Source organism: Macaca mulatta, chromosome 6 (assembly GCF_049350105.2).
Source record: "Macaca mulatta isolate MMU2019108-1 chromosome 6, T2T-MMU8v2.0, whole genome shotgun sequence".
In the NCBI taxonomy this organism is placed as follows: domain Eukaryota; kingdom Metazoa; phylum Chordata; class Mammalia; order Primates; family Cercopithecidae; genus Macaca; species Macaca mulatta.
The window spans coordinates 105,612,064-105,634,321 of record NC_133411.1 but is presented as its reverse complement, the minus strand read 5'-3'; the positions used below and the strand labels follow the sequence as shown (position 1 = coordinate 105,634,321).

Below are 22,258 nucleotides of genomic sequence, written 5' to 3'. Positions count from 1 at the left end.
TGGTGGTGCGTGCCTGTAATCCCAGCTACTCAGGAGATTGAAGCAGGAAAATCACTTGAACCCAAGAGGTGGAGGTTGCGGTGAGCCCAGATTGTGTCATTGCACTCCAGCCTGGGTGACAAGGGTTAAACTCCATCTCAAAATAAATAAATAAATAAAACAAGAAATAGATATTTATGTCAAAATATATAATTATAATACATAAATGTGTATATATATACATTTATTATAAATTTATTAATATATGAAATATATTTATTTCTGAGACAGGGTCTGGCTCTGTCACCCAGGCTGGAGTGCAGTGACACTATCATAGCTCATTGGAGCCTTGAACAGATGGCTCAAGCGATCCTCCCACCTCAGCCTCCTGAGTGGCTAGGATTGCATGCACACACCACCATGCCTAGCTAATTTTAAAATTTTTTGTAGAGACAGGGTCTTCCTTTTTTGCCTAAGCTGGTCTTGAACTCCTGGGCTCAAGTGATCTCCCTGCTTCAGGCTTCCCATGTGTTAGACGTGGGCCACTGCATCTGGTCTAATGCATTTTTTAATTTGCAAGTTTATATTATTTAATATTTTGAAGTACCGAATGTGTTGAACAACCAACTTGCAGAATTCCCGAACAATGGACGGTCAGCTGTCATGTCCTGGTTCAAATTGTCCCAGCACACCAAGGCTAGAAACCTTTCGGCCAACTTCCACTTATGTCTCCCGGGGCAGGACAATGTCACTTGGCCAATCCCCACTAAGAGGGACTCTGGAAAGGCAAGAAACTATTCTGTTCTCTCTAATGGAATGTGACCAGAGAGAAGGCAGTTGGGAGGGCCAGCAGGGCCCTCCAACCAGCAGCGTCCACCATCGACTAACTGCCCTAGAGCTACACCGTGCTGGGCATTTGGGGCACTGTTATCAGCAAGAGTTTCCATTTTTCTTCTCATGGGACCTTCATGCTAGTGGCAAGAGACAATTCTTTTTTTTTTTTGAGACAGTTTTGTTCTTGTCACTCAGGCTGTAGTGCAATGGTGTAATCTCGGCTCACTGCAACCTCTGCCTCCTGGATTCAAGCAATTCTCCTGCCTCAGCCTTCTGAGTAGCTGGGATTACAGGATTGCACCACCACATCTAGCTAATTTTTGTATTTTTAGTAGAGATGGGGATTCACCATGTTGGCCAGGCTGGTCTGGAAATCCTGAGCCACTGCACCCAGTCAAAAGGGAGATTTTAAATCAATAAGTATAATTGTGATGAATGCCAGAAAGAAGAATGTGTGTGATGGGGAGGGGACCTAAGTTATTGTCTCATATTTTACCACTTTCATAGGCAATAACTAAACACTTAGAAGCTTAAAACAACACACACCTTTAAGCCAATTTTGGCAAGCTAGGAGTTGAGCTCATTTTAGCGGGTCCTGTGCTTGGGATCTCACGCTAAGCAGCTGGGCTGCATCCTCATCTGAGGCTCCACCAGGGCAGAATCCATTTCCAGGTCCGCCGAGGTTACTGGCATAATTCATTTCCTCGGACCCGCTTGGCAAGGACCCAGTTTTTTGCTTCCTTGCCTACAGGGCCCCTCCGAAGGTCCTTTCTCAGCACAGCATCTCCCTCCTGTAGCGCCTGCAGGCGGAACCTTTCTCTCTAGTGTGCGAAGGTGATGCACTGTGACAATGACATCCCATTGCTTTTGCCAGGCTCTATGGGTTAGAAGCCAGTCACCGGTTTTGCTCGTACCCAAGGTCAGGAAGACTATGCAACGGCATAGGTCATTGGGGGGGTCAGTCACTTTAGGGTGTGGCTGCCACCACTGAACTTGGTGAGACTTTAAGGGTTGGTAGGAGCTGGCCAGGTACAGGGGTGAGGGTGTGTCAGGCAGGGGTGAGGGCATGGAGGGGGATGCAGAGGCCTGCACCCTGGAATGTCCTTTCACTCCCTGAGGTTTTGTTCTCCTGATCCCTGAGTACATCCCAGAACACGGTGGGGCCCTAGCAGGGGAGAGGTAGGGAAGCATGTGTTGTTCATCCAGGGACCTTGTTAGGCAAATCAGATTAGGGGCCAGGCTTTCAGTGGTGGGTGTGAGCGTGGGAGTGATGAGTGTGCAGGTGTGTGTGCGAAGAGCGATGGGGATGGGGTCAGCCCCAGCCACCATGAAGACCTTAACTGTGCATCCACCCATCCCAGCAGCCTTCCTGAGTGAGTGCCTTCAGGGCGCAGGTCCTGTTTTACACATGGAAGTGAATCAGAGTGGGACACTGCCTTGCCTTAGAGAGGTCACACTTCTTCTCCTTCTTCTTCTTCTCCTCCTTCTTCTTTTTTAAAATTTGTGACAGAGTCCCGCTCTGTTGCCCAGGCTGGAGTGCTGTGGTGTGACCTTGGCTCACTGCAACCTCTGCCTCCCAGGTTCAAGCAATTTTCCTGCCTCAGCCTCCTGGGTAGGGTAGCTGGGATGATAGGCATACATTACCATGCCTGGCTAATTGTTGTATTTTAGTTTCACCATATTGGCCCGGCTGGTCCCAGTCTCCTGGCCTCAAGCGATCTGCCCACATCAGCCTCCCAAAGTGCTGTGACTACAGGCATAAGCCACCACACCGGGCGAGAGGTCACACTTCATGCCAAGTGGGTGGCAGCCACTCAGACAGCACCCCAGCTGGCACTGGGAGTGAGGCGTGCTCAGTGTCCTAGGAAGGCAGAGGGCTGCATGAGAGGTTCCAGGAGGAAGGACTGGAGGAGGATTTGAGATTTTCACCTGAGCAGCTGGGTGGATGGAGGGGCTGTTCACTGAGAATCACAAGAATGTGGATGAGCAGGTTAGGGCACTAATAAAGCACTCTGTTTGGCCCGCGGAAAATTTGAGATGTTTCCCTGTGTCCAGCTGGGCCTTTGGGAAAGGTCAGGGCTGGGCATCTGACTGGGATGGATGTCTCTGGCAGGCAGCAGAGCATGTGGATGGTTTGTGAAGCCTGGAAAGGCATGAGATTTCTTGTGGCAGTGCCCACTGCAAATGGAAGGGCATTTGGCCTGAGTCCAGACATATACAAGTTGGGCAGAGAAGGGGGTGGGTCCCCAGGACCCACCGAGGAGCAGCTATGGAAGTACAGGGAAACCAAGGGTGTGGGGTCACATGGAGCAGGAAACTCAAATAAGATGAGGAAAGACGTTTTAAAGACGATCAGGGCTGGGACAGTGGTTCATGCCTGCAATCCCAATACTTTGGGAGGCTGAGACGAGAGGATAGCTTGAGGCCAGGAGTTTGAGACCAGCCTGGGCAACATAGGGAGACCTCATTTCTATAAATAAATAAATAAATAAATACCATTGGTACTTGGCATTTCAGGCGGGGAACAGCAAACACATGAAAGTTCTGAGGTAGGAAAGGGAAGTGATTAGCGCTTGCTCCTGGTTCCTTTATCAGACCTTAAAGAGATGCAGAGACATTTCAGGTACTCCTTGGCCGAGCTCCTTCAGGGAAGGCCTAAGTTCGTTTTTACTTCCCCTCTATTAATTTTTTTTTTTTTTTTTTTTTTTTTTTTTGGAGACAGAGTCTCATTCTGTCGCCCAGGCTGGAGCGCATGCAGTGGCACCATCTCAGCTCACTGCAACCTCCTCCTCCCGGGCTCAAACGATTCTCCTGCCTCAGTCTTCCCAGTAACTGGGACCATAGGGACGCGTCACCACGATCGGCTAAGTTTTTTTATTTTTAGCAGAGATGGGGTTTCATCTTGTTGGCCAGGCTGGTTTCGAACTCCTGGCCTCAAGTGATCCACCTGCCTCCGTCCCACAAACTGCTGGGATTACAGGAGCGAGCCACCGCGCCTGGCCCTACTTCACTCCTAACGCCCACCATACGTGCTTCCAAATGTTTGCTGAATGACAAGGTGAACGAGTGAATGGGACTACGTGACTTCGGGCAGCAGGCAATCCTATTCCTTGAACCTCAGTTTCCTTTTTTGTAAAGCAAGCCTGTCTCTCGCTCTCTGCCCTAAAAGCCTGAGTTCTGGGCTTGAGATGAGCGCGTCCTGTAGGGCAGACTGCAGGTGGACGTTGAGCTGGGTCTTCTAGGAGGCCAGGATCCGGCCAGCTCTTGGGTCCGGTCCTCCCGCGGGACACCGCACGCCCAGTCCCAGCGCCGCCCCGCCCAACCTGCCTTTGTTCCCCCAGGCCCCGCCCTCTCCGCGCAGCTCGCTCCCCATTGCCCGGCGGGCGGGCCCTGGGCGCCCGGCTCCGCTGGGGGCGGGGCTGCGGGCGGCGGGCTGGGCCGTGTGCACCTGCGCGGTGTGTTTCCCGGCCGCAACCCCGCGCCAGCTGCAGCTCCTTGATCCGAGCCGGATCCTGAGCGGGGAACACGGGCTGAAGCGGCGGCGGCGGCCCCGCCCCGGGGCTCCATTGTTGAGGCTGCCGCGGCTCTGTCGGCTGCTCAGCTGCGCTCCAGTCGGCCCAGGCGCCGCGGCGAGGAGCGAGCGCTGCGAGGCGGCAGCCTGAGGTGAGAGGGCGCGACGGGCGACGGGGTCTCCGGACCGGGCGTGGGTCTCTGCCCCGCGCCTGGCGGCTCCGAGCTGGGCTCCGCAGGGTCTGAGGTTGGGATCCGGGGTCCTTGCTCCAGGGCTTTGTCTCGGCCTTGGGCGGCACCGGGGGCTTAGCGCCTGCTGCGGTACCTCGTGGGCCCGCGGGGTGTCCTGGTCGCCCTGCGGGTGAGGGCCGGTCCCTACTGCTCCCCGGCTCCCCGCGTCTGCCGCGGAGGGGACTGCATGGACCCAGGCGCTGGCTTCTGCCCGGTTCCCCGCAGCGTGGCTGGTCCCCGCGTGCAGCAGAGGGGGCCCTGCGAGGGCCCACTCGTGGGGCGGGGTCCGGGCCACCGCGAGAGGGAGACTCCGCCGCCCTCCTCGCCCTCCCTCGCAGCGAGACTGCTTCCCTAGACTCACCGAGGGGACTGCGCGGACCTTCGGACGAGGGAGTCCGTGACTCTGCGTGGGGGCTCTTTCCCGGCCCCGCATGAGGGCTTCCTGAGTGTTTTGTCACCTATATAGGTGGCTGCGTGGACCCGCGCGCGTGGGTAAATGCGAGGTCCTTTTTCAATACCGTGAATCCAAGTATTCGTGCTATTTTAAATCTGCAATTCTTTGACTCTCCAGAGGGTTTTTAGATTAATTTTTTTTCTATTACTTCCTAGCGTTTGTTGCATAGTTCAGAGTACTTGATTAAAACTTAACAGGTCTGCCTGGTACGGTGGCTCACGCCTGTAATCCGAGGACTTTGGGAGGTCTAGGCAGGCGGATCACTTGAGGTCAGGAGTTGGAGACCAACCTGGCCAACATGGTGAAACCCTGTCTCTACTAAAAATACAAAAATTAGTTGGGTGTGGTGGTGGGCGCCTGTAATCGCAGCTCCTCAGGAGGCTGAGGCAGGAGAATAGCTTGAACCCAGGAGGCGGAGGTGGCAGTGAGTGAAATGGCTGCACTGCACTCCAGCCTGGGCCATAGAGTGAGACTTCCTCTCAAAACAAAAACAAAAACAATGTACTGGGTCTACCTCTGGCTCTGGAATTTTCCTGGAAGGCCTTCTCTTCTGGGCTTCATTTTTCTCACTTTTGAGGATCGTAAACTACATAATTTCCAAGAATTTTTGCCCTACACCTTTAATTCTTTCAAGCAAATATAGCAGAGAAAAATTCTCTTCCCCGCAATGGTGTAAGGAAGTCTCTCACAGAAGGGGACACATGGGTATGGAGAAGACAGAGGGTATATATATATATATATATATATGTTTTTTTGGTTTTTTGTTTTTTTGTTTTTTTTTTTTTTTTTTTTTTTTTTTTTTTTTTTTTTTTTTTTTTTGGTGACGGAGTTTTGCTCTGTTGCCCATGCTGGAGTGCAGTGGCAGGATCTTGGCCCACTGCAAGCTCCGCCTCCTGGCTTCACTCCATTCTCCTACCTCAGCCTCCCAAGCAGCTGGGACTATAGGCGCCTGCCACCATGCCCGGCTAATTTTTTGTATTTTTAGTAGAAACAGGATTTCACTGTGCTAGGCAGGATGGTCTCCATCTCCTGACTTCGTGATCTGCCCGCCTCGGCCTTCCAGAGTGCTGGGGATTACAGGTGTGAGCCACTGCGCCTGGCCGACAGAGGATGTATTTTTGAGCTCTACATTTCAGAGTTCTTTTCTCTAGCCCTGGCCTGGGTCCCAAACAGGGAACTTAATTCACTCTATCCCGAAGTATACTCTTGCTTTGATGCCATTGGTATGTTGTCCTAGAGATTTGCTGTGGCTGCTAGGAGTGTTTCAGAGTTAAGAACTGATGCAACCTCTCTTTTGTCAGTTTATGAGTCTATAAACCATCTTGTTTCCTTTAGCGTTATCTCCCTGGAACTGGAAGGTCAGAGATGAAGTTTTCTTAGATTATAAGTCTCAGTCTTTGCTATCTACCTTCGTCTGTCTCCCATGTCACCTGCTGTTTTTTTTCCCCCTGTTTTTCGTTTTAATGTTTTTATTGGATAGGTGTCTATTATTGCAGGCTACCTGAAAACATTTTTGGATATTGACAGGATATAAGTATGAATAATATGTAAAAGATAACTTATTCTAGTTCTTTTGAGCAGAGGATTTGGTTTTGATATGTGGCCCTATTAAAGCTTTTGTTAAGCCCAAGTACTTGCTGAACTTCAGTTCCCTTACCTGTAAAATGGAGTTAGTTGTTAATAATACCTGTTCTGCCTAACTCAGGAGATTGTTTTGAGGATCAAATGAAATAATGAATGTAATGGAATTTTGTAAATTTTAAATGAAATATTGTATTACCTAAGATTTTTTTTTTTTTTTTTAACGCCATATTAAGAATGGAATGAATCTGGGTTTTCCTTTGAAATCCGAAATATTTAATGTATAGAGAAGTTTTAATGTGTCTGTTGGGGAGCTGCATTAGGATTGTTTTCTATCTTTAATTGGCCAGTATTTTTTTATATTTTAGCATTTTTGGGGAACATCAAAATTTGTGTTTCAGTTATCATTAATATTTTACAAAGTTATTGAATGTGCATGATTTAATCTTTAACAATCTCTTCAATTATTTACATTCCCATGTAAAAAATTCAGTAATGAACGTCCATGTAAATAACATTCCCATGCTTTAATGAAGCATAATTTCTTGACATTGCAGTTTCTAAGTGCCCTGTGTTGAGGTTGGGAAAGCTAAAGGGCAGTCAGAGGTCCAGGTCAGCAAAGCGTCACCTTTGACATTTGAAATCCAGCAGCAGATATCACAGTGAACCCCATTCCAGCATCCAGGAAGTTTCTCTGCCCTGCCTCTCCTCCGGCCACCTCAGAATCTGTGTCTGCGGTGTTGGTCCTGCTTTCCTGTCTCTCCTCTGCCTTTTCTTTCTCTTCACCAACTTCTACCGAGTGCCTCTGATGTCTCAGACAGTGGCAGTGGGATTACAAAGGCTAATAAACCCAGCCCTGGTCCTCAAAGAATTTATGTTTTCTGTGCAGATATTAAGTGACACTGTCATATATAGTGTTGACAAACATTGATACAGATTTCCTGTGAAGTGCAGAAGCACCATCCTAGAAGCAGAGATGCAGAGGCAGCACTGGTGACTCACACGTGGAGAGCTGGAGTTCTTGGTCTAGTGGGATAAACTGACCTGGACATCATTTCAGTGCAGCGGAGAGTGAGTGCTGGGATGGGCTCCCTTGGGGCATCTGGGGCTGGGTTTGTCTGGTGTTTAGTCTCCTGCCTGGTACTTAGAGTTTATCAGTAAGATGAGCATTGGGAGGCTTCTAAGTGAAAAGAAAGGCAATCACTTACCTGAAACCTAAAATTTGTAGGTGTTCTGGGCCATTTATAATTCACTGAATCTGGTTTGTCAGAACAAGTCTATCATTTATTGTTTTGGATGGAGTGTGGCCAGCCCTGCCTTGCGATGTAAGGAAATCAGGAAACGCTTGTCAGGTGTCAACACTGTGCCAGGAACTCTTCTAGGGGTTTCCACGTGAATCACTGTATTCATTTCTGTTGCTGCTTTACCACATTTCCACAAATTTAGTGGCTTAAAACAATTGAAATTGTATCATCTCACAGTTCTATGGGGCAGAAGACTGACGTGGATGTGACTGGGCAAAAATCACCATGTGGGCTGGGCTGCATTCCTCACTGGAGAATTGTTTCCAAGTGCTTTTGGCCAAATATAGTTCCTTGTGGTTGCAGGACTGAGGTGTCTGTTCCCTTGCTCTCCATCTGTTGGGAGCTGCCCTCAGCTCCTGAGGCCTCTATCTGGTCTTTGTACGTGGTCCCATCAGCTCAGGACTAGGTAGGCCAGGGACCTGGTCAGGCTCTCCCGTTCCCCTTTGTGCATTTCTCTTCTTGCACTCGGAGAAAGTTCTATTCCCTATTTTAAAATATTTTTTTGAGATGGAATCTCGCACTGTTGCCCAGGCTGGAGTGCAGTAGCATGAACTCAGCTCACTGCAACCTCTACCTCCTGGGTTCAAGTGATTCCCCTGCTTCAGCCTCCTGAGTAGCTGGGACTACAGTTGCCCGCGATGACACCCAACTAATTTTTGTATTTTTAGTAGAGATGGGTTTCACCATTTTAGCCAGGATGGTCTCCATCTCTTGATCTCGTGATCTGCCTGCCTTAGCCTTCCAAAGTGTGGAGATTACGGGTGTGAGCCACCGCGCCTGGCCAGTTCTATGCTCTTAGAGGCTCATGGGATTAGATTGGACCTCCCTGGATAGCCCAGGATACTCTTCCTAAGGCCTGTGGCCAAGCCCTTTTGCTGCACGACATAGTCACAGGTCTCGGGGGTTGGAATCTCCCACCACAGTTACGGATCCACTTACTACAGCAGCCTGGGAGGTGCTTTTTGTCACCTCTGGTTAACAGATATCAATTATTTATTTATTTATTTATTTAATTTTTTTGCAAATTGGCAGGAACATGAAGGTCCTTTTTTTTTTTTTTTTTCTTTTGAGACGGAGTCTCATTCTCTTGCCCGGGCTGAAGTGCAGTGGTGCAGTCTTGGCTCACCACAACTTCCACCTCCCAGGTTCAAGCAGTTCTCCTGCCTCAGCCTCCTAAGTAGCTGGGACCACAGGCACGTGCCACCAAGCCTGGCTAATTTTTGTATTTTTAGTACAGACGGGGTTTCAGTATGTTGGCCAGGCTGGTCACAAAATCCTGACCTCGTGATCCACCCAACTTGGCCTCCCAAAGTGCTGGGATTACAGGCGTGAGCGACCACACCCAGCCATGAAGATCCTTCTTAAATGAAAAAACCGTTCCTCTGACTTGATGTGAGGCTGTTGGTGAGACTGATAGCAGTGGAGACAGGTCCATCAGAAATGGAGCTAAACTTTGTTTTCTGGAGTATTTTGATGGCCTGCCCTGATCATGTAAGTTTTGCTAAGAAGTCATTAGAGTAATTCCTCTACTGGAAGAAATACCATATGGGGAATTTGGGACCTTCCCTTTTCAAGTTTTGCACAAAGGACTCTTCATGGGCGAAAAGTACATGATTCCAGGTCCATTTCTAGAATGGAAACAGCTGCATCAACCCAACAGCGATTCACATTCCTGAGTTTGAGAGAATCTGATTGTTTCAAGGCTGAAGCCAAAAGCCCAATAAACAATGTTTGTACCTTTATTCATAGTTAGGAATTAGGTGCATCCTGTGGTCAAGCAAACAACTGATGGTGGTCACCAAGTAGTTTAAAACCAAGTAGGACCTCATTTTATCATGTGGGTGTTTTTGATTTTCTTAACTAAGTTTTTATTTTCCTGTGCAATAAATGACAAACTCTGACTTGAAATGCATTTCCTTTAATAAACCAGAATCTAGGGCCGGGCGCGGTGGTTCACGCCTGTAATCCCAGACTTTGGGAGACCGAGGAGGGTGGATCACGAGGTCAGGAGATTGAGACCATCCTGGCTATGGTGAAACCCTGCCTCTACTAAAAATACAAAAAATTAGCCGGGCATGGTGGCGGGCGCCTGTAGTCCCAGGTCCTCGGGAGGCTGAGGCAGGAGAATGGCGTGAACCTGGGAGGCAGACCTTGCAGTGAGCGGAGATCACGCCACTGCACTCCAGCCTGAATGACAAAGCAAGACTGTCTCAAAAAAAAAAAAAAAGAAAAAAAAAGAAACCAGAATGTATAGTCCTAAGGTTTTTAACCTGGCTTTCAGGACTTTATGAAGTCCCCAAAATCCTGTGCAACAATTTTGTGTATCTGCATCCATGTGTGTTTATGGGGAGATGATTTATAGCTCTCCATACTTTTTCAAAGTGGTTGGATTCCAAAAAATTTTAGAATACACCACTTTGGCCTGGTGTGGTGGCTCACACCTGTAATCCCAGAACTTAGGGAGGCTGAGGCAGTAGGATCCACTGAGGTCAGCAATTTAAGACCAGCAACATAGCAAGACCTCCACCTCTACCAAAAAAAAAAAAAAAGAGAGAAAGAATGCTGGGCATGGTGGTGCACACCTGTGGTTCTAGCTGCTCGAGAGGTTGATCACCTGATCCCAATAATTTGAGGCTGTAGTAAGTTAGAATTATACCACCGCACTCCAGCCCAGGCAACAGAGCAAGACCCTCTCTCAAACAAAAACAAAAAACCATATCACTTAATATACTATTGTTGTTGGTCAAATATCAGATTTTGTTTAAAAACTAAATACTCTTTTTTTTTTTTTTTGAGATGGAGTCTCGCTCTGTCGCCCAGGCTGGAGTGCAGTGGCATAGTCTCAGCTCACTGCAAGCTCCGCCTCCTGGGTTCACACCATTCTCCTGCCTCAACCTCCTGAGTAGCTGGGACTACAGGCGCCTGCCAGCACGCCTGGCTAGTATTTTGTATTTTTAGTAGAGACGGGGTTTCACCGTGTTAGCCAGGATGGTCTCGATCTCCTGACCTCGTGATCCGCCCACGTTGGCTTCCCAAAGTGCTGGGATTACAGGTAAATACTCATTTTTAGCAAAGTTGTACAGGCCTACAGTTCTAAGAGTCAGAAATTAACAAGGCTTAGGACAAAACCCAGCAATCCCCCACCTTACCCTTCTCCACTCTGATCCCTGCTCCTTGGAGGTTACTGTGTTTATGTTTTAGCTCGTTCTTCTAGATTGTGTGAAAGACAGGGAGGTGTCCTACTATGGAAGACAAGGATTCAGGCTGCTTACCTTCCCCGCTCCTCCTGTTGCCCACGTTTTTCTCCCCCATCCTCTCAGTATAATTATTGTGCTAGTGAGGCCAGGCACGGTGGCTCGTGACTTATCCCAGATTTTTGGGAGGCCGAGGTGGGCAGATCACTTGAGGCCAGGAGTTGAAGGCCAGCCTGGCCAACACAGTGAAACCCCGTCTCTACTAAAAAATACAAAAATTAGTCAGTTGTAGTGTTGCACACCTGTAGTTCCAGCTACTCAGGAGGATAAGGCACAAGAATTGCTTGAACCTGAGAGGTGGAGGTTGCAGTGAGCTGAGATCGCACCATAAGCTGAGATTGCACCACTGCACTCCAACCTGGGCAACAGAGGTAGACTCTGTCTCAAAAAAAATTATTGTGATAGTGGGATACATAGTATAATAGTGTATATATTTAGTATTCTTCCTGGTTTTTGGCCCACAGCTTCTAAAACCCTTGTAATTTCCTGAGTGATAGGAACATCATTGGTTATAATATTTGGTCTTAGGTTTCAATACCTGACACAAGAGCTTCTAAGACTTTGGGAATCTCTGGGGCGATAGGAGTGTCTTTTGTATGATAATGAGATGACAGGGGGCTTCGGCCCCTAGACAGGTTCAGGATCAGGGCTGGTTGCCAGAAAGATGAGTCATGATTATAGAGTTGGACATGTCAGCCCCACACCTACCTCTGGGAGGGGAGATGAGACAGGCTGGAGATTGAGCTAGTCACGGGTAGCCAGTGACTTAATCATGTTGATGTTATTAAAACTCCATAAAACCCTCTAAATACTGGGTTTGGGGAGCTTCTGGTTTGGTGAACTCATTTGGTGCTGGGGAGGTGGCACTTCCAGGCATGGGAGCCTCGACCTCTCTGCCCCGTGGTGTGCCCTGTGCCTCTCTTGCATTTGGCCGTTCCCGTGTTCTCTTCTTTGTAATAAACCAATAAGAGTAAGTAAGTGCCAAGCACTTTGCGTCTGTCACCTCTCTTACTTTTTCAGCAACACTGTGTGGCAGATAATGTCCTCATTTTGCCGGTGACAAAATGAGACTGATGCATTGAGTAACTTGCTCAAGGTCACATAATAAGCGGAATTCAAGCTCTGACTCCGAAGCCTGTGCTTTTAACGAGCATGCTGCATACGCGGCCTCTTTATTTGTTAGGAGTTTCGGTGTCTCTAGGGCCTGACACCAAGTTGACCGTTGTGGCCTAGAGCTGTTATAAGGGAGCTTTTAGCGGCCCTGCTGAGAACAGAGCCAGCACCTCCGGATTGGCAGGGCAGGGGCTGTTCCTGCTGGGAGCTGCAGGTCACTCCCTGTAGCCCTTGGCTGATCTTGCTCATCCACTCCCTCCCTCATTCAGTAGTTCCTGAGTGCCGCCTCTGTGCGGAGGAGAAGGAGGCAGCCTTCCAGCCCAGGTGGGGCCTGCAGGTACACAAAGGGAGAGGCAGCTGTGCGCTGAGCTGGCTGTAGGCTGGGACAGTGTGGCTCCAGAGGTGGGGATAGAATGCTCTGGGACTGCAGAGAGAACACATGCTTGTGAAAGGGAGGAAGGGGCAGTCACCGCAGAGGAGGTGTACTTGAGTTGGACTTTGAGGGAGGAGTTGGATTTCCACAGTGGAACCGAGCAGCTGAGGCTTTCTCAGCAGCTGAAGATTACAGCCAGCCAGCCTCAAATGTTCAGTTTTTCCTGAATTCCCTTTTTTAAGAGAGTGCAGTAAGTTTTCAACAGAGATAAAGCAGTCACCTCCATGTCATTCATGTTCTGCAAATCCTATGTGTAGTTGTTGATGCTTAGCAGATGGGGGCAGCCTGGGCCATAAGAGAAGAGCCTGTGTGTCCACTTGTTTGGACATCAGTCAGGTGTGGCACAGGGCAGTGATCACTGCCTTCCCCTGAGGACCTCAGTTGTACTTTTATGTGGAGAGGACAAAGAAAGCTGTTGTACAGGGGGCAGGAGACATTTCAACTGCAAAGCAAGGCACAAAATACACATAGTCTGTGCCCTGCATGAGAAACCTAGCAGAACTGTGTGCTGATTCCACCCCTGCCTCCCCTTCTGAGAGCGAACCGTCCATTGTACCATGGTGGAAGGCATTTCTGAAGCCTCTGCAATCGGAGTGATCTGTTACTTGCCCATTGAGCCTTGGGGCAGCAACCAGATGGTGTGGCTGAAACACAGGCCTCGGCCAGACGTGGTTGGTCATGTTGGTTCTGCCACTGATTGTGAATTACAAAACCTTGGAGAAGTCATTGTCTTTGTGTGTGCCTCTCATGTAAGATGGGGAACACTGTGGCCATTGCAGAAAAGCAGATAGGTGGAGCGAGTATGGAGTGCTTTGTGTGTGTGTGTCATACGGTGAATGAAATGGCACTGATTGACGTTATTGATAGTAATAACAGGTTTAATTCAGGAATAAAACTGGTAAAGTAGGCCAGGTGCGGTGACTTACGCCTGTATTCCCAGCACTTTGGGAGGCCAAGGCGGACGGATCATGAGGTCAGGAGTTTGAGACCAGCCTGGCCAATATGGTGAAACCCCATCTTTGCTAAAAATACAAAAATTAGCTGGGTGTGGTGGTAGTCCTGGGTGTGCCTGTAGTCCCAGCTACTTGAGAGGCTGAAGCAGGAGAATCGTTTGAACCCGGGAGGTGGAGGTTACAGTGAGCCGAGATGGTGTCACTGCACTCCAGCCTGGGCTAGAGAGTGAAACTCCATCTCAAAAAAAAAAAAAACCTGGTAAAGTATTTTACCCAGCCTAGGTACATGTGGTAGAGCCGAATGAAAGCTTAGAAAAAGATGACTTGAGAACTAGCCCAGCAGAGGAATCAGGTGGGATGTGTTGTTACTGAGTAAGTGAAATTTGCACCTGCTTTCTCCCAGGCCTCGCTGAGTTGTGTACAACAGAGAGCTCAGGTGTTGGGGGCAGTTGACCGGTTGAAGAATGCATTGCTATTATGTGAGGAACATTGGGCTTTGAAAAAGCAGAACTGGATCCACGTTCTTGCCTGGTAACTCTAACTATCATCTAGTTTGTAAAGGGGAATACAGTTCACTGAAAAATTCTTATGACCGTGGGGAAAGGATTGGGGCGTCTGCATTGGTGTGTGTAATATAGGTCATATGAAAGAGCATTTAGGCTGGAGGGAGACTTTTCATCTCTATAACTTTACTTTCACAGGACAATTCCATCATGATTTGAAGATTTTTGAGTCAAAACTACATTGTTCTGCTATGTGTTTTGGGGCAAATTTATACATACAATTTGCTTAAATATTTCAGATGATACAAGAATATATGTGTAGCATAAAAAGCTGAAATTTGCATTTCCCCTTCTCTAGAAGTAACCATTGTGAATAGTTAAGTCTGTATTCCGCTATTTTGTGTATTATAAATACACTGTGAATATATGAGTCTATATATACATATATGTTACAGAAACACATTTTTAGAGATGGAATATTGCTGTGTTGCCCATGCTAGTCTCAAACTCCTGGGCTCAAGTGATCCTCTCGCCTCAGCCTCCCAAAGTTTTGGAATTACAGGCGTGAGCCACCGCGCCTGTCCTGGATGAGTATATTTACTAATTGCTAAGTTACTCTGTTCATTACGTGTCTATTGAACTCCCCCATGTGCCAAGCATTGTTCTGAATACCTTATATGCACCAATTCACTTAATTTTTAGAGAAGCTCTATTGTTGTGTCCCTTTTACAGTGAGGAAACTGAACCACAGAGAGGCTGGGGACGTTGTCTAACATCACACAGCCAGTGCTGTTGGAATTGAGGTTGGAACCCAGACAGCTGCCTTCAGATCTCTTAGCTGTGATCATAGATGGCACACCCAAACCTTAGGGCCACCTCCCAAGCCTTGCCTGAGCTCTGCCTGAGCTCTGCGAGAGCCGTGTATGTGAGGTTTCTTTCCTCTTTAAGAACACAAGTCTTGGAATTGTCCCAGACCCTGGTAGGAGCTCTTGAGGACCAAAAAACAGGGGTTCTTCAAGCCTGCCCCAAGGCCAGATCTCTGATTTAGCTACTTGGAAGGCAGACGTGGAAGAGAGTAATTTTGCCAGAACAAAAAGTCAAGATGGCTGGGCTGACTCGGCCAGATGCGGTGGCTCATGCCTGTAATCCCAGCACTTTGGGAGGCCGAGGCAGGTGGATCACCTGAGGTCGGGAGTTCGAGAGCAGCCTGGCCAACAAGTTGAAACTCCATCTGTACTAAAAATATAAAAATTAACTGGGCGTGGTGCTGGGCGCCTGTAACTCCAGCTACCAGGGAGGCTGAGGCAGAATTGTTTGAACCCGGGAGGCAGAGGTGGCAGTGAGCTAAGATTGCACCACTGCAGTGCAGATTGGGTGACAGAGTGAGACTCCATCTCAAAAAAAAAAAAAAAAAAAAAAAAAAAGAGGGAAGGGGAATGGCTGGGCTGTCTCATCCTGGGGAAGAGGCCCTACAGCAGCCGTAGGACCTTGGCCACTTGGTTGGAAAAGAAGGAAGGAAAAGCTTCACCCATGGCGGTGACCTGGACTGCAGAAACCACACTAAACAGTCCACGTCCTGGAGCCTGGCCACCCCATTTGCTTCTCTTCTCCTTGGGTAGAGGGTGTGGGGAGCTTTCTACCCTGGAGGCTGAGCAGTGCAGCTTCTAACCAGGGTAGGCGTTTGTCTGTTCCTGGGAATACAGACAGCATTCTCATAAGCAGCCCAAATACTCCTGAACAGCTTTTTGTAGGGTGGGGTGGAGCGGGGCAGAGGGTCATTTTGACTCATAGGTACCTTTTCCACTTTCACGGCTGATAACTGTGTTACAGATTAAAGTTTTGTTTTTGATACTGAAGAGGGCTTAAGAGAGTGAGCTATTATGGCACATCTAAGTCTGCTAAAATAGAACCGCGGGGTAGTGTAGGAAAATCTCTTCTAAATTATGGATCATATATGGTGAACGTTAGAAGCCATGTGTACCTAAGTTGACAAATCAAAACATGGCTTGTCTTTGGGTGACCCAGGTAAGTCTGGATGCCACTGCGCCTTGTGTGAACACAGGATGCTGAGGTGTAGGGATCAACAGGCTTTTTCTGGACATCTTGCACTTCTCCCTTGGGGTAAAGTGGGGCGGCAGTAGGAGCACACAGCTGTTGGGCCCCTAATATTTGTCAGCTGTTTTACATGTGGGATTCCATTTAATGCAATCTTAGAGGTAAAATTATTTTATTGAAGATGAAGATAGAAGCTTAGAGAAGTTAAGAAAATTGTTCAAGGTCACGTCATTTGTTTTTTTTTTTTTTTTTTTTTTTTTTTTTTGAGACAGAGTTTTGCTCTTCTTGTCTAGGCTGGAGTGCAATGGCGTGATCTTGGCTCACCACAACCTCTGCTTCCCAAGTTCAAGTGATTCTCCTGCCTCAGCCTCCCGAGTAGCTGGGATGACAGGCATGAGCCACCACACCAGGCTGATTTCATATTTTTAGTAGGGACGGGGTTTTTCCATGTTGGTTAGGCTGGTCTTGAACTCCCAACCTTGGGTGATCCGCCCAACTCGGCCTCCCAAAGTGCTGGGATTACAGGTGTGAGCCACCACGCCTGGGCAGGGCCATGTAATTTAAGTGGAAAGATGAAGTACTTGATGAACTCAGAAGTTTGACTTCAAAGCCCTTGATCTTTCCATAACACATGGTTCCTTCCCCGGTTAGTGGGGAGTGACTGAAGAACTCAAGGAAGTTGTGTTTTGTGGAAAGAAGACCTGAGGGGTGTATGGTCTTTCCAGGCTTGGAATTGCCATGCTGGGCTTCTGAATTGTGTAGCTGGGCCATATAGAGAGAAGCCCCTCATTTAAGACTTATTCTTTGGGGGAAATAAAGGAAGGCCGCCCACATGAGACAGGCAGAGATGACTTTCTCAGAGCTGCTGTGGCAAGGGAGTCGGCACCATCACTTGCGTGTGGCAGAGACTGACATGCAAGTGAGTGGCAGATGAGGAGTGGGGAAGCTTCAGGATGGAAAAGAATGGCTCTCAGTGGAGGCTGTTGTGGGGGCTGGAGGCGGCTGTGCAGAAGTGGGGTGTCCTATGTGATTCGTTAGGGGTGTATTTGGCTTTCTTTGAATTATCCTAAATGGAAATAGGGGCCAAAATTAGGGTGGCTGTCAGTTTTGAGTCAAGTCCTGGCCACGGACAGAATCGTGGTTTAGTTTCTGGGTTGTGGAGAGAGAGCAGTCTGGCTTCCTGTCTCATGTGCTAGCCTGGCTGGCCTCCTAGCTGTTTACTGTAGATAGGGGATTGGTTTCCTGGGTGGGCAGCTACAGGTTGTGGTCTGAGTTCTGTCTTTATACATATGATCAGGCATGTTCTGTTTGTATATTCAGTCCCTCATTTTTCTTGTCAGTAAAAATATCAAATGACAAATTGGATACATTGGGAACTTTTTAGATGTCTGTGTCCCCTGGAGGAAGTTTTCACGTTCACATTTAATCAGAATGAATATAAACAATTGGGCCATTTATCTTGAAGTTGTAAAATAGGAAATCTTCAACAATACTACCTCAGCGCCATTTCCTGTCTGTCCATCGTTAGGGAATGTGTTTTTATCCCCCGCCGGCTCATCGTCCACCAGTTTGTGGTTGATCCACTTCTCTATACGTCTTGTCTTGTGTGCATCTCATTGTTTGCTAGTGTTAGCTTTCCCCTTCGTCAGTGTAGTTTATTTGTGTAGCCTCTGTTGGTAGGAAGTTATTTGTGGAATTTGTGAATGGAAGGGACCTTGGAGGTCTGCTAGGTCAGCCCAGTGATTTTCAAGATAAACAGAAATACAGGGAAATGTTCCAGCTTCTTTGGTGGCAAAACCAGGAATAGAAAGCAGTGTTCTTTGTGCCACAATGTCATTGGAAGACAACTCAAGGTGGGCCTAAAATGCAGAGTAACTAACTTTCATTTATCTCTGCTTCTGACTCTTGTTATCAGACATTTTAAATTGACCTTAATGTGTTCGCAGAAATATGAAAAGTTCTGACTTGTTTACATATAAGGTACTTCTTTGCCTACTCATTTGGTTGTTTTTTTCAACAGGATTGAAAAGACATTGTTATAAACTGAATGTTAATGTCCCCTCCAGATTCTTGTACTGGAACCCTAACTGCCAGTGTGATGGTATTAGGGGATAGGACCTTTGAGAGGTGATTAGGGTTAGATGAGGTCATGAGCGTGGGCCCTGGTCTGACAGGATTAGTGCCCTTAGAAGTAGAGAAACCAGGCCGGGTGTGGTGGCTCACACCTGTAATCCCAGCACTGCCTAGCTAATTTTTAAATTTTTTGTAAGGTCAGAGTCTTGCTGTGTTGTCCAGAGTGGTTTCAAACTCCTGGCCTCAAGCAGTCCTCTCACCTCAGCCTCTCAAAGCACTGGATTACAGGCGTGAGCCACACGCCCAGCCCAGTGATTTTTTGTTGTTAAGATCAAGGACGGGTTCCCTGGCTTGGCATTCAAGGCTCATGATCTGGGCGTGATATGCAAGTTGGGTTTCAGTGTTTCCATTCCCGCCATCAGCCTTGCATTCCAACTTGTTGCCTAAGCGCTGTTCTGAAGCCCAGCCTGAGAGCTGCATTTAGAATTTATACCTTCTCATCTCTTCATCTTCTTTGCCTATGTTCTTATCTCCATCTGGGACATCGTCTTCACCTGTGTTCTTATTTCCGTCTGGGACATCGTCTTTGCCTATGTACTTATCTCCATCTGGGACATCGTCTTCACCTGTGTTCTTATTTCCGTCTGGGACATCGTCTTCGCCTATGTTCTTATCTCCATCTGGGACATCATCTCCACACTTCTGCCTCTTTAAATCTTCTCCATCCTTCAAGACTTGAAATACTCACTTCCTTTACATGATCCCCGCTCTGACATCCAAGCTAGAATTAATCTTTCTTCCTTTGAACTCTGATAGTGATTAATGTTTTTCATCCTTTAATTATGCAGCAGTCCTGTGTGTTAGATATTATTATTTCCCCAGTTTTTCATAGTTACTCTGAAAATATTTACTGTAGTCATATATTTTGAGTATGTAATATGAGCGACATTCAAAAGGTCCTGGAGAGTGAAAGGCAGTCCTACTCCCATCACTGCTCTGTGACCACTGTTGCCAGTTTTGTTTGTTTGTTTGCTTGTTTGTTTTTCCAAGATGGAGTCTTGCTCTGTCACCAGGCTGGCGTGATCTCAGCTCACTGCAACCTCCACCTCCTGGGTTCAAGCGATTCTCCTGCCTCAACCTCCTGAGTGGCTGGGACTACAGGCGCGCGCCACTATGCCCAGATTATTTTTGTATTTTTAGTAGAGACGGGGTTTCACCGTGTTGGCCAGGATGGTCTGGATATCTTGGCTTCTTGATCCACCTGCCTCAGCCTCTCAAGGTGCTGGGATTACATGTGTGAGCGACTGCACCCAGCCTATGTATCTTCTTTTTAAAACACAGATGTTGGCATAAGATAAACAGTGTTCTCCATCAGTTCCCCACTGGTAAATATTTAGGTTATTCCCAACCGTTTGGATTAATCAATGCTGAGTTGTACGTAATTCTTCCATATTTGCATCAATATGTTCATAGGATGCATTGCTAGAAATGGAATTGTGGGATTCAGGGTTCTGCACATTTTAAATGTTGATGGGTGTTGCTCGATTCCCTTCTGTTAGGGCCATACTGTTATCTCACTGTCAATGTGTAAGGGCGCCTATTTCTATTTCCTTGCCAACAGTTTGTTCTGACATCACACACACACATAAAAATAGCCCTTTGTTCCAAAAACATGGACATTTTTACCTTTCTACTTAAAGTGTGAGCACACTGACTGAAGCTCTGTGTTGCAGTGATATGTGCTGCTAGGATTGTGGCTCTGTTTTGAATTTGCTAGCCAGGCTATGGCTTTCCAGTCAGTTATTTTTTGCTTTCTTCATGTTGTTCCTGCCGTTGGGCTGGGGTAACCTGTGTGAATTTCCTTCTACTGCCCAGCCAGATTTCCTTTCCAGTGGATGGGCTTAGTGTCTCATATGGCAGTCCTGTTTCCTGGTGATCTGGGCTTAGTGTGTCATCCGGCAGCCCTGTTTCCTGGTGATCTGGGCTGAGTGGCTCCATGAGAAGTTGCACCCATCTTCTCCAGTAGTGCGTCTTTTCACAGCAAGCAAAACATTTTCACCACTTTTCTAGCGGTACAGGCACTAGCTCTTTTCTGGGCATCAGGAGACCTGGCTTTGTTCTGGTTCAAGCAACAGCTGGTGAGTTACCAAAGACAAGTCGCATCTGGCCCCTGGTCCTTTGCTTTATAAGTGAATCGCAGTCCGAGTGGGCATCACTGCCCTGGTCTCTATGCGGTGCTGAGTGTTGTGGGGATGATGGCTAAGTGTCAGGATGCATTTCCACTGCTAGGGGATTACAGGCCAGCCAAAGACACAGGAGGAAAGCTAACAGCCCTGGGCAGGTACACACAACGAGAGGAGTTTGAAAGGGTGGTTCCAAGTTCCTTGGTGTGATTGATGTGATCACAATAAACATTTTATCTCTAAGTCTTGGGCCATTGGACCAAGAGAAGAGAGAGCTGGTGTTGAGTTGTAGTGAGAGGTGTGTGGTTCGTGTGCCTGCTGAGCCTGGCTGGGACTCAATTCCATTGAGTCCCATTCCATTTTACCTTCTGTTTCCACCTTTTTCGTGCTCCTGCTTGTTTCTCCAGAAAAAAATGCAATAAATTGCTTTCAAAAACTTTACAAAAGCCATAGATGCTTATTGAAAATAGTTCAAATGATATGGAAGACAGAAAGATAGTGAGTGTTTTTCTGTTGTGTGTTTGGATGAATGTGTCTTTGGGGTAGTCACTATTAACACTGGGTGTATTTCCTTCCAGATCTTTTCCAGTGTACCTACAAATATATATGTACACTTTGTAAAAAACAAAATAGTACCTGATAAACATTGAGTTCCCCTACTCCCACTGCACAGTCTACATGGACATCCTTTCATGGTGATACGATGAGACCTGATCGACTCCTTTTGTTCGCTGGAGGGGCAGGTAATAATAGCTACAGATAACTCACCTTCAGTGGGCATTTACCATGTGACAGGGTCTGTGCTCCGGGCAGGCTACATGAAGTGGGTCTTAAGGCTTTTTACAACAATGCTATGGGTGAACACAGTAATTGTTAACATTTTGCAAATGATAGAATTGCAGTAGAGAGAAGCAAAGCTGCTTGCTCAAACTCATGGCATGATTCCTGAGAGAGAGAGAACACTTTTAAAACAATTGTTGCTATAATCAGGTGATTTATGATCATTTCAAGAAATAGTGCATTCAGCGAATACATTTCAGGGTCTGGTACAGTCTGGGAGCTGGTCCTGAAAATGCACTGGGCTAGAGGTAAGGGAGCGGTCCATTGGCCCTGGACCGCTAGTGCAAGGAGGGAGGTCCCGGGGAGAGGGGGTATGGAGAGGAGGTCTCTGAACAAACCTTGCAACATCCATTTCTGCTGAGTCTGGTCCGAGGTCTGGGTCTTGACATGTACACTTTTCAGAGATACTTGGTTTTGATTTTTATCATGGCTCACCTGAGCAGCCATGGTTTCAAACTGCCTGGAGATGTGGTCTGGAAGGCCAGTGCTATGCCCATCCTTCCCGCTCCTGCAGGAGGGGAGTCATCCTGGACTAGAGGGCTTTGCCTGTAATCAGCTATCTCATAATAAGTGGATTTGATGCTGGTTTCGCTAGGTCAGGAAATTTCCCATTTGGAAGGAAAACTGATACTTGTTTTTGGGTTTTGCTGAGGAGTCACAGGGTTTAGAGCAGGGACTGGAGGTTTGTTGAGACACACGTGAGTGCACTCAAACATCTTCCATGAAACGTGGAAATAAAGACAGTGTTCCAGAGAGGTCCCTGGCTTTGGGATATACATATTTCAGTAACAGAATGGCACTGGATGTCTGCTGAATTTTTTTCATGCTATTTTGGCAAATTTTATTTGGGTGTGTGTCTCCTTTACAGACGGTATGACATCAGTTTTTGCCACCAAGTATTTACAGCCATTGGTCCCTCCTATGTGGGTCACTTTTGTGCCGTGGTTTCTTTGGGTAA

At 47.5% G+C, this 22,258-nt stretch overlaps 1 protein-coding gene and 1 pseudogene across 2 annotated transcripts in view; one reads left to right on the top strand and one right to left on the bottom strand.

Moving 5' to 3' along the window:
• Positions 1–3,917: 3,917 nt before the first annotated feature.
• LOC144341501 (uncharacterized) lies at positions 3,918–4,987 on the bottom strand (annotated as a pseudogene).
• LOC144329449 (SH3 domain and tetratricopeptide repeat-containing protein 1-like) overlaps positions 4,254–22,258 on the top strand; it is a 52,071-nt gene continuing 34,066 nt past the window's right edge. The window contains exons 1-2 of one of the 2 annotated variants that reach the window (XM_078005062.1): positions 4,254–4,476; positions 7,544–7,660. The gene's annotated coding sequence lies outside the window, so the exon portion shown is untranslated. Of the gene's footprint in view, positions 4,477–7,525; positions 7,661–22,258 lie in introns of both variants that reach the window. The other variant, XM_078005064.1, reaches the window with a different exon arrangement.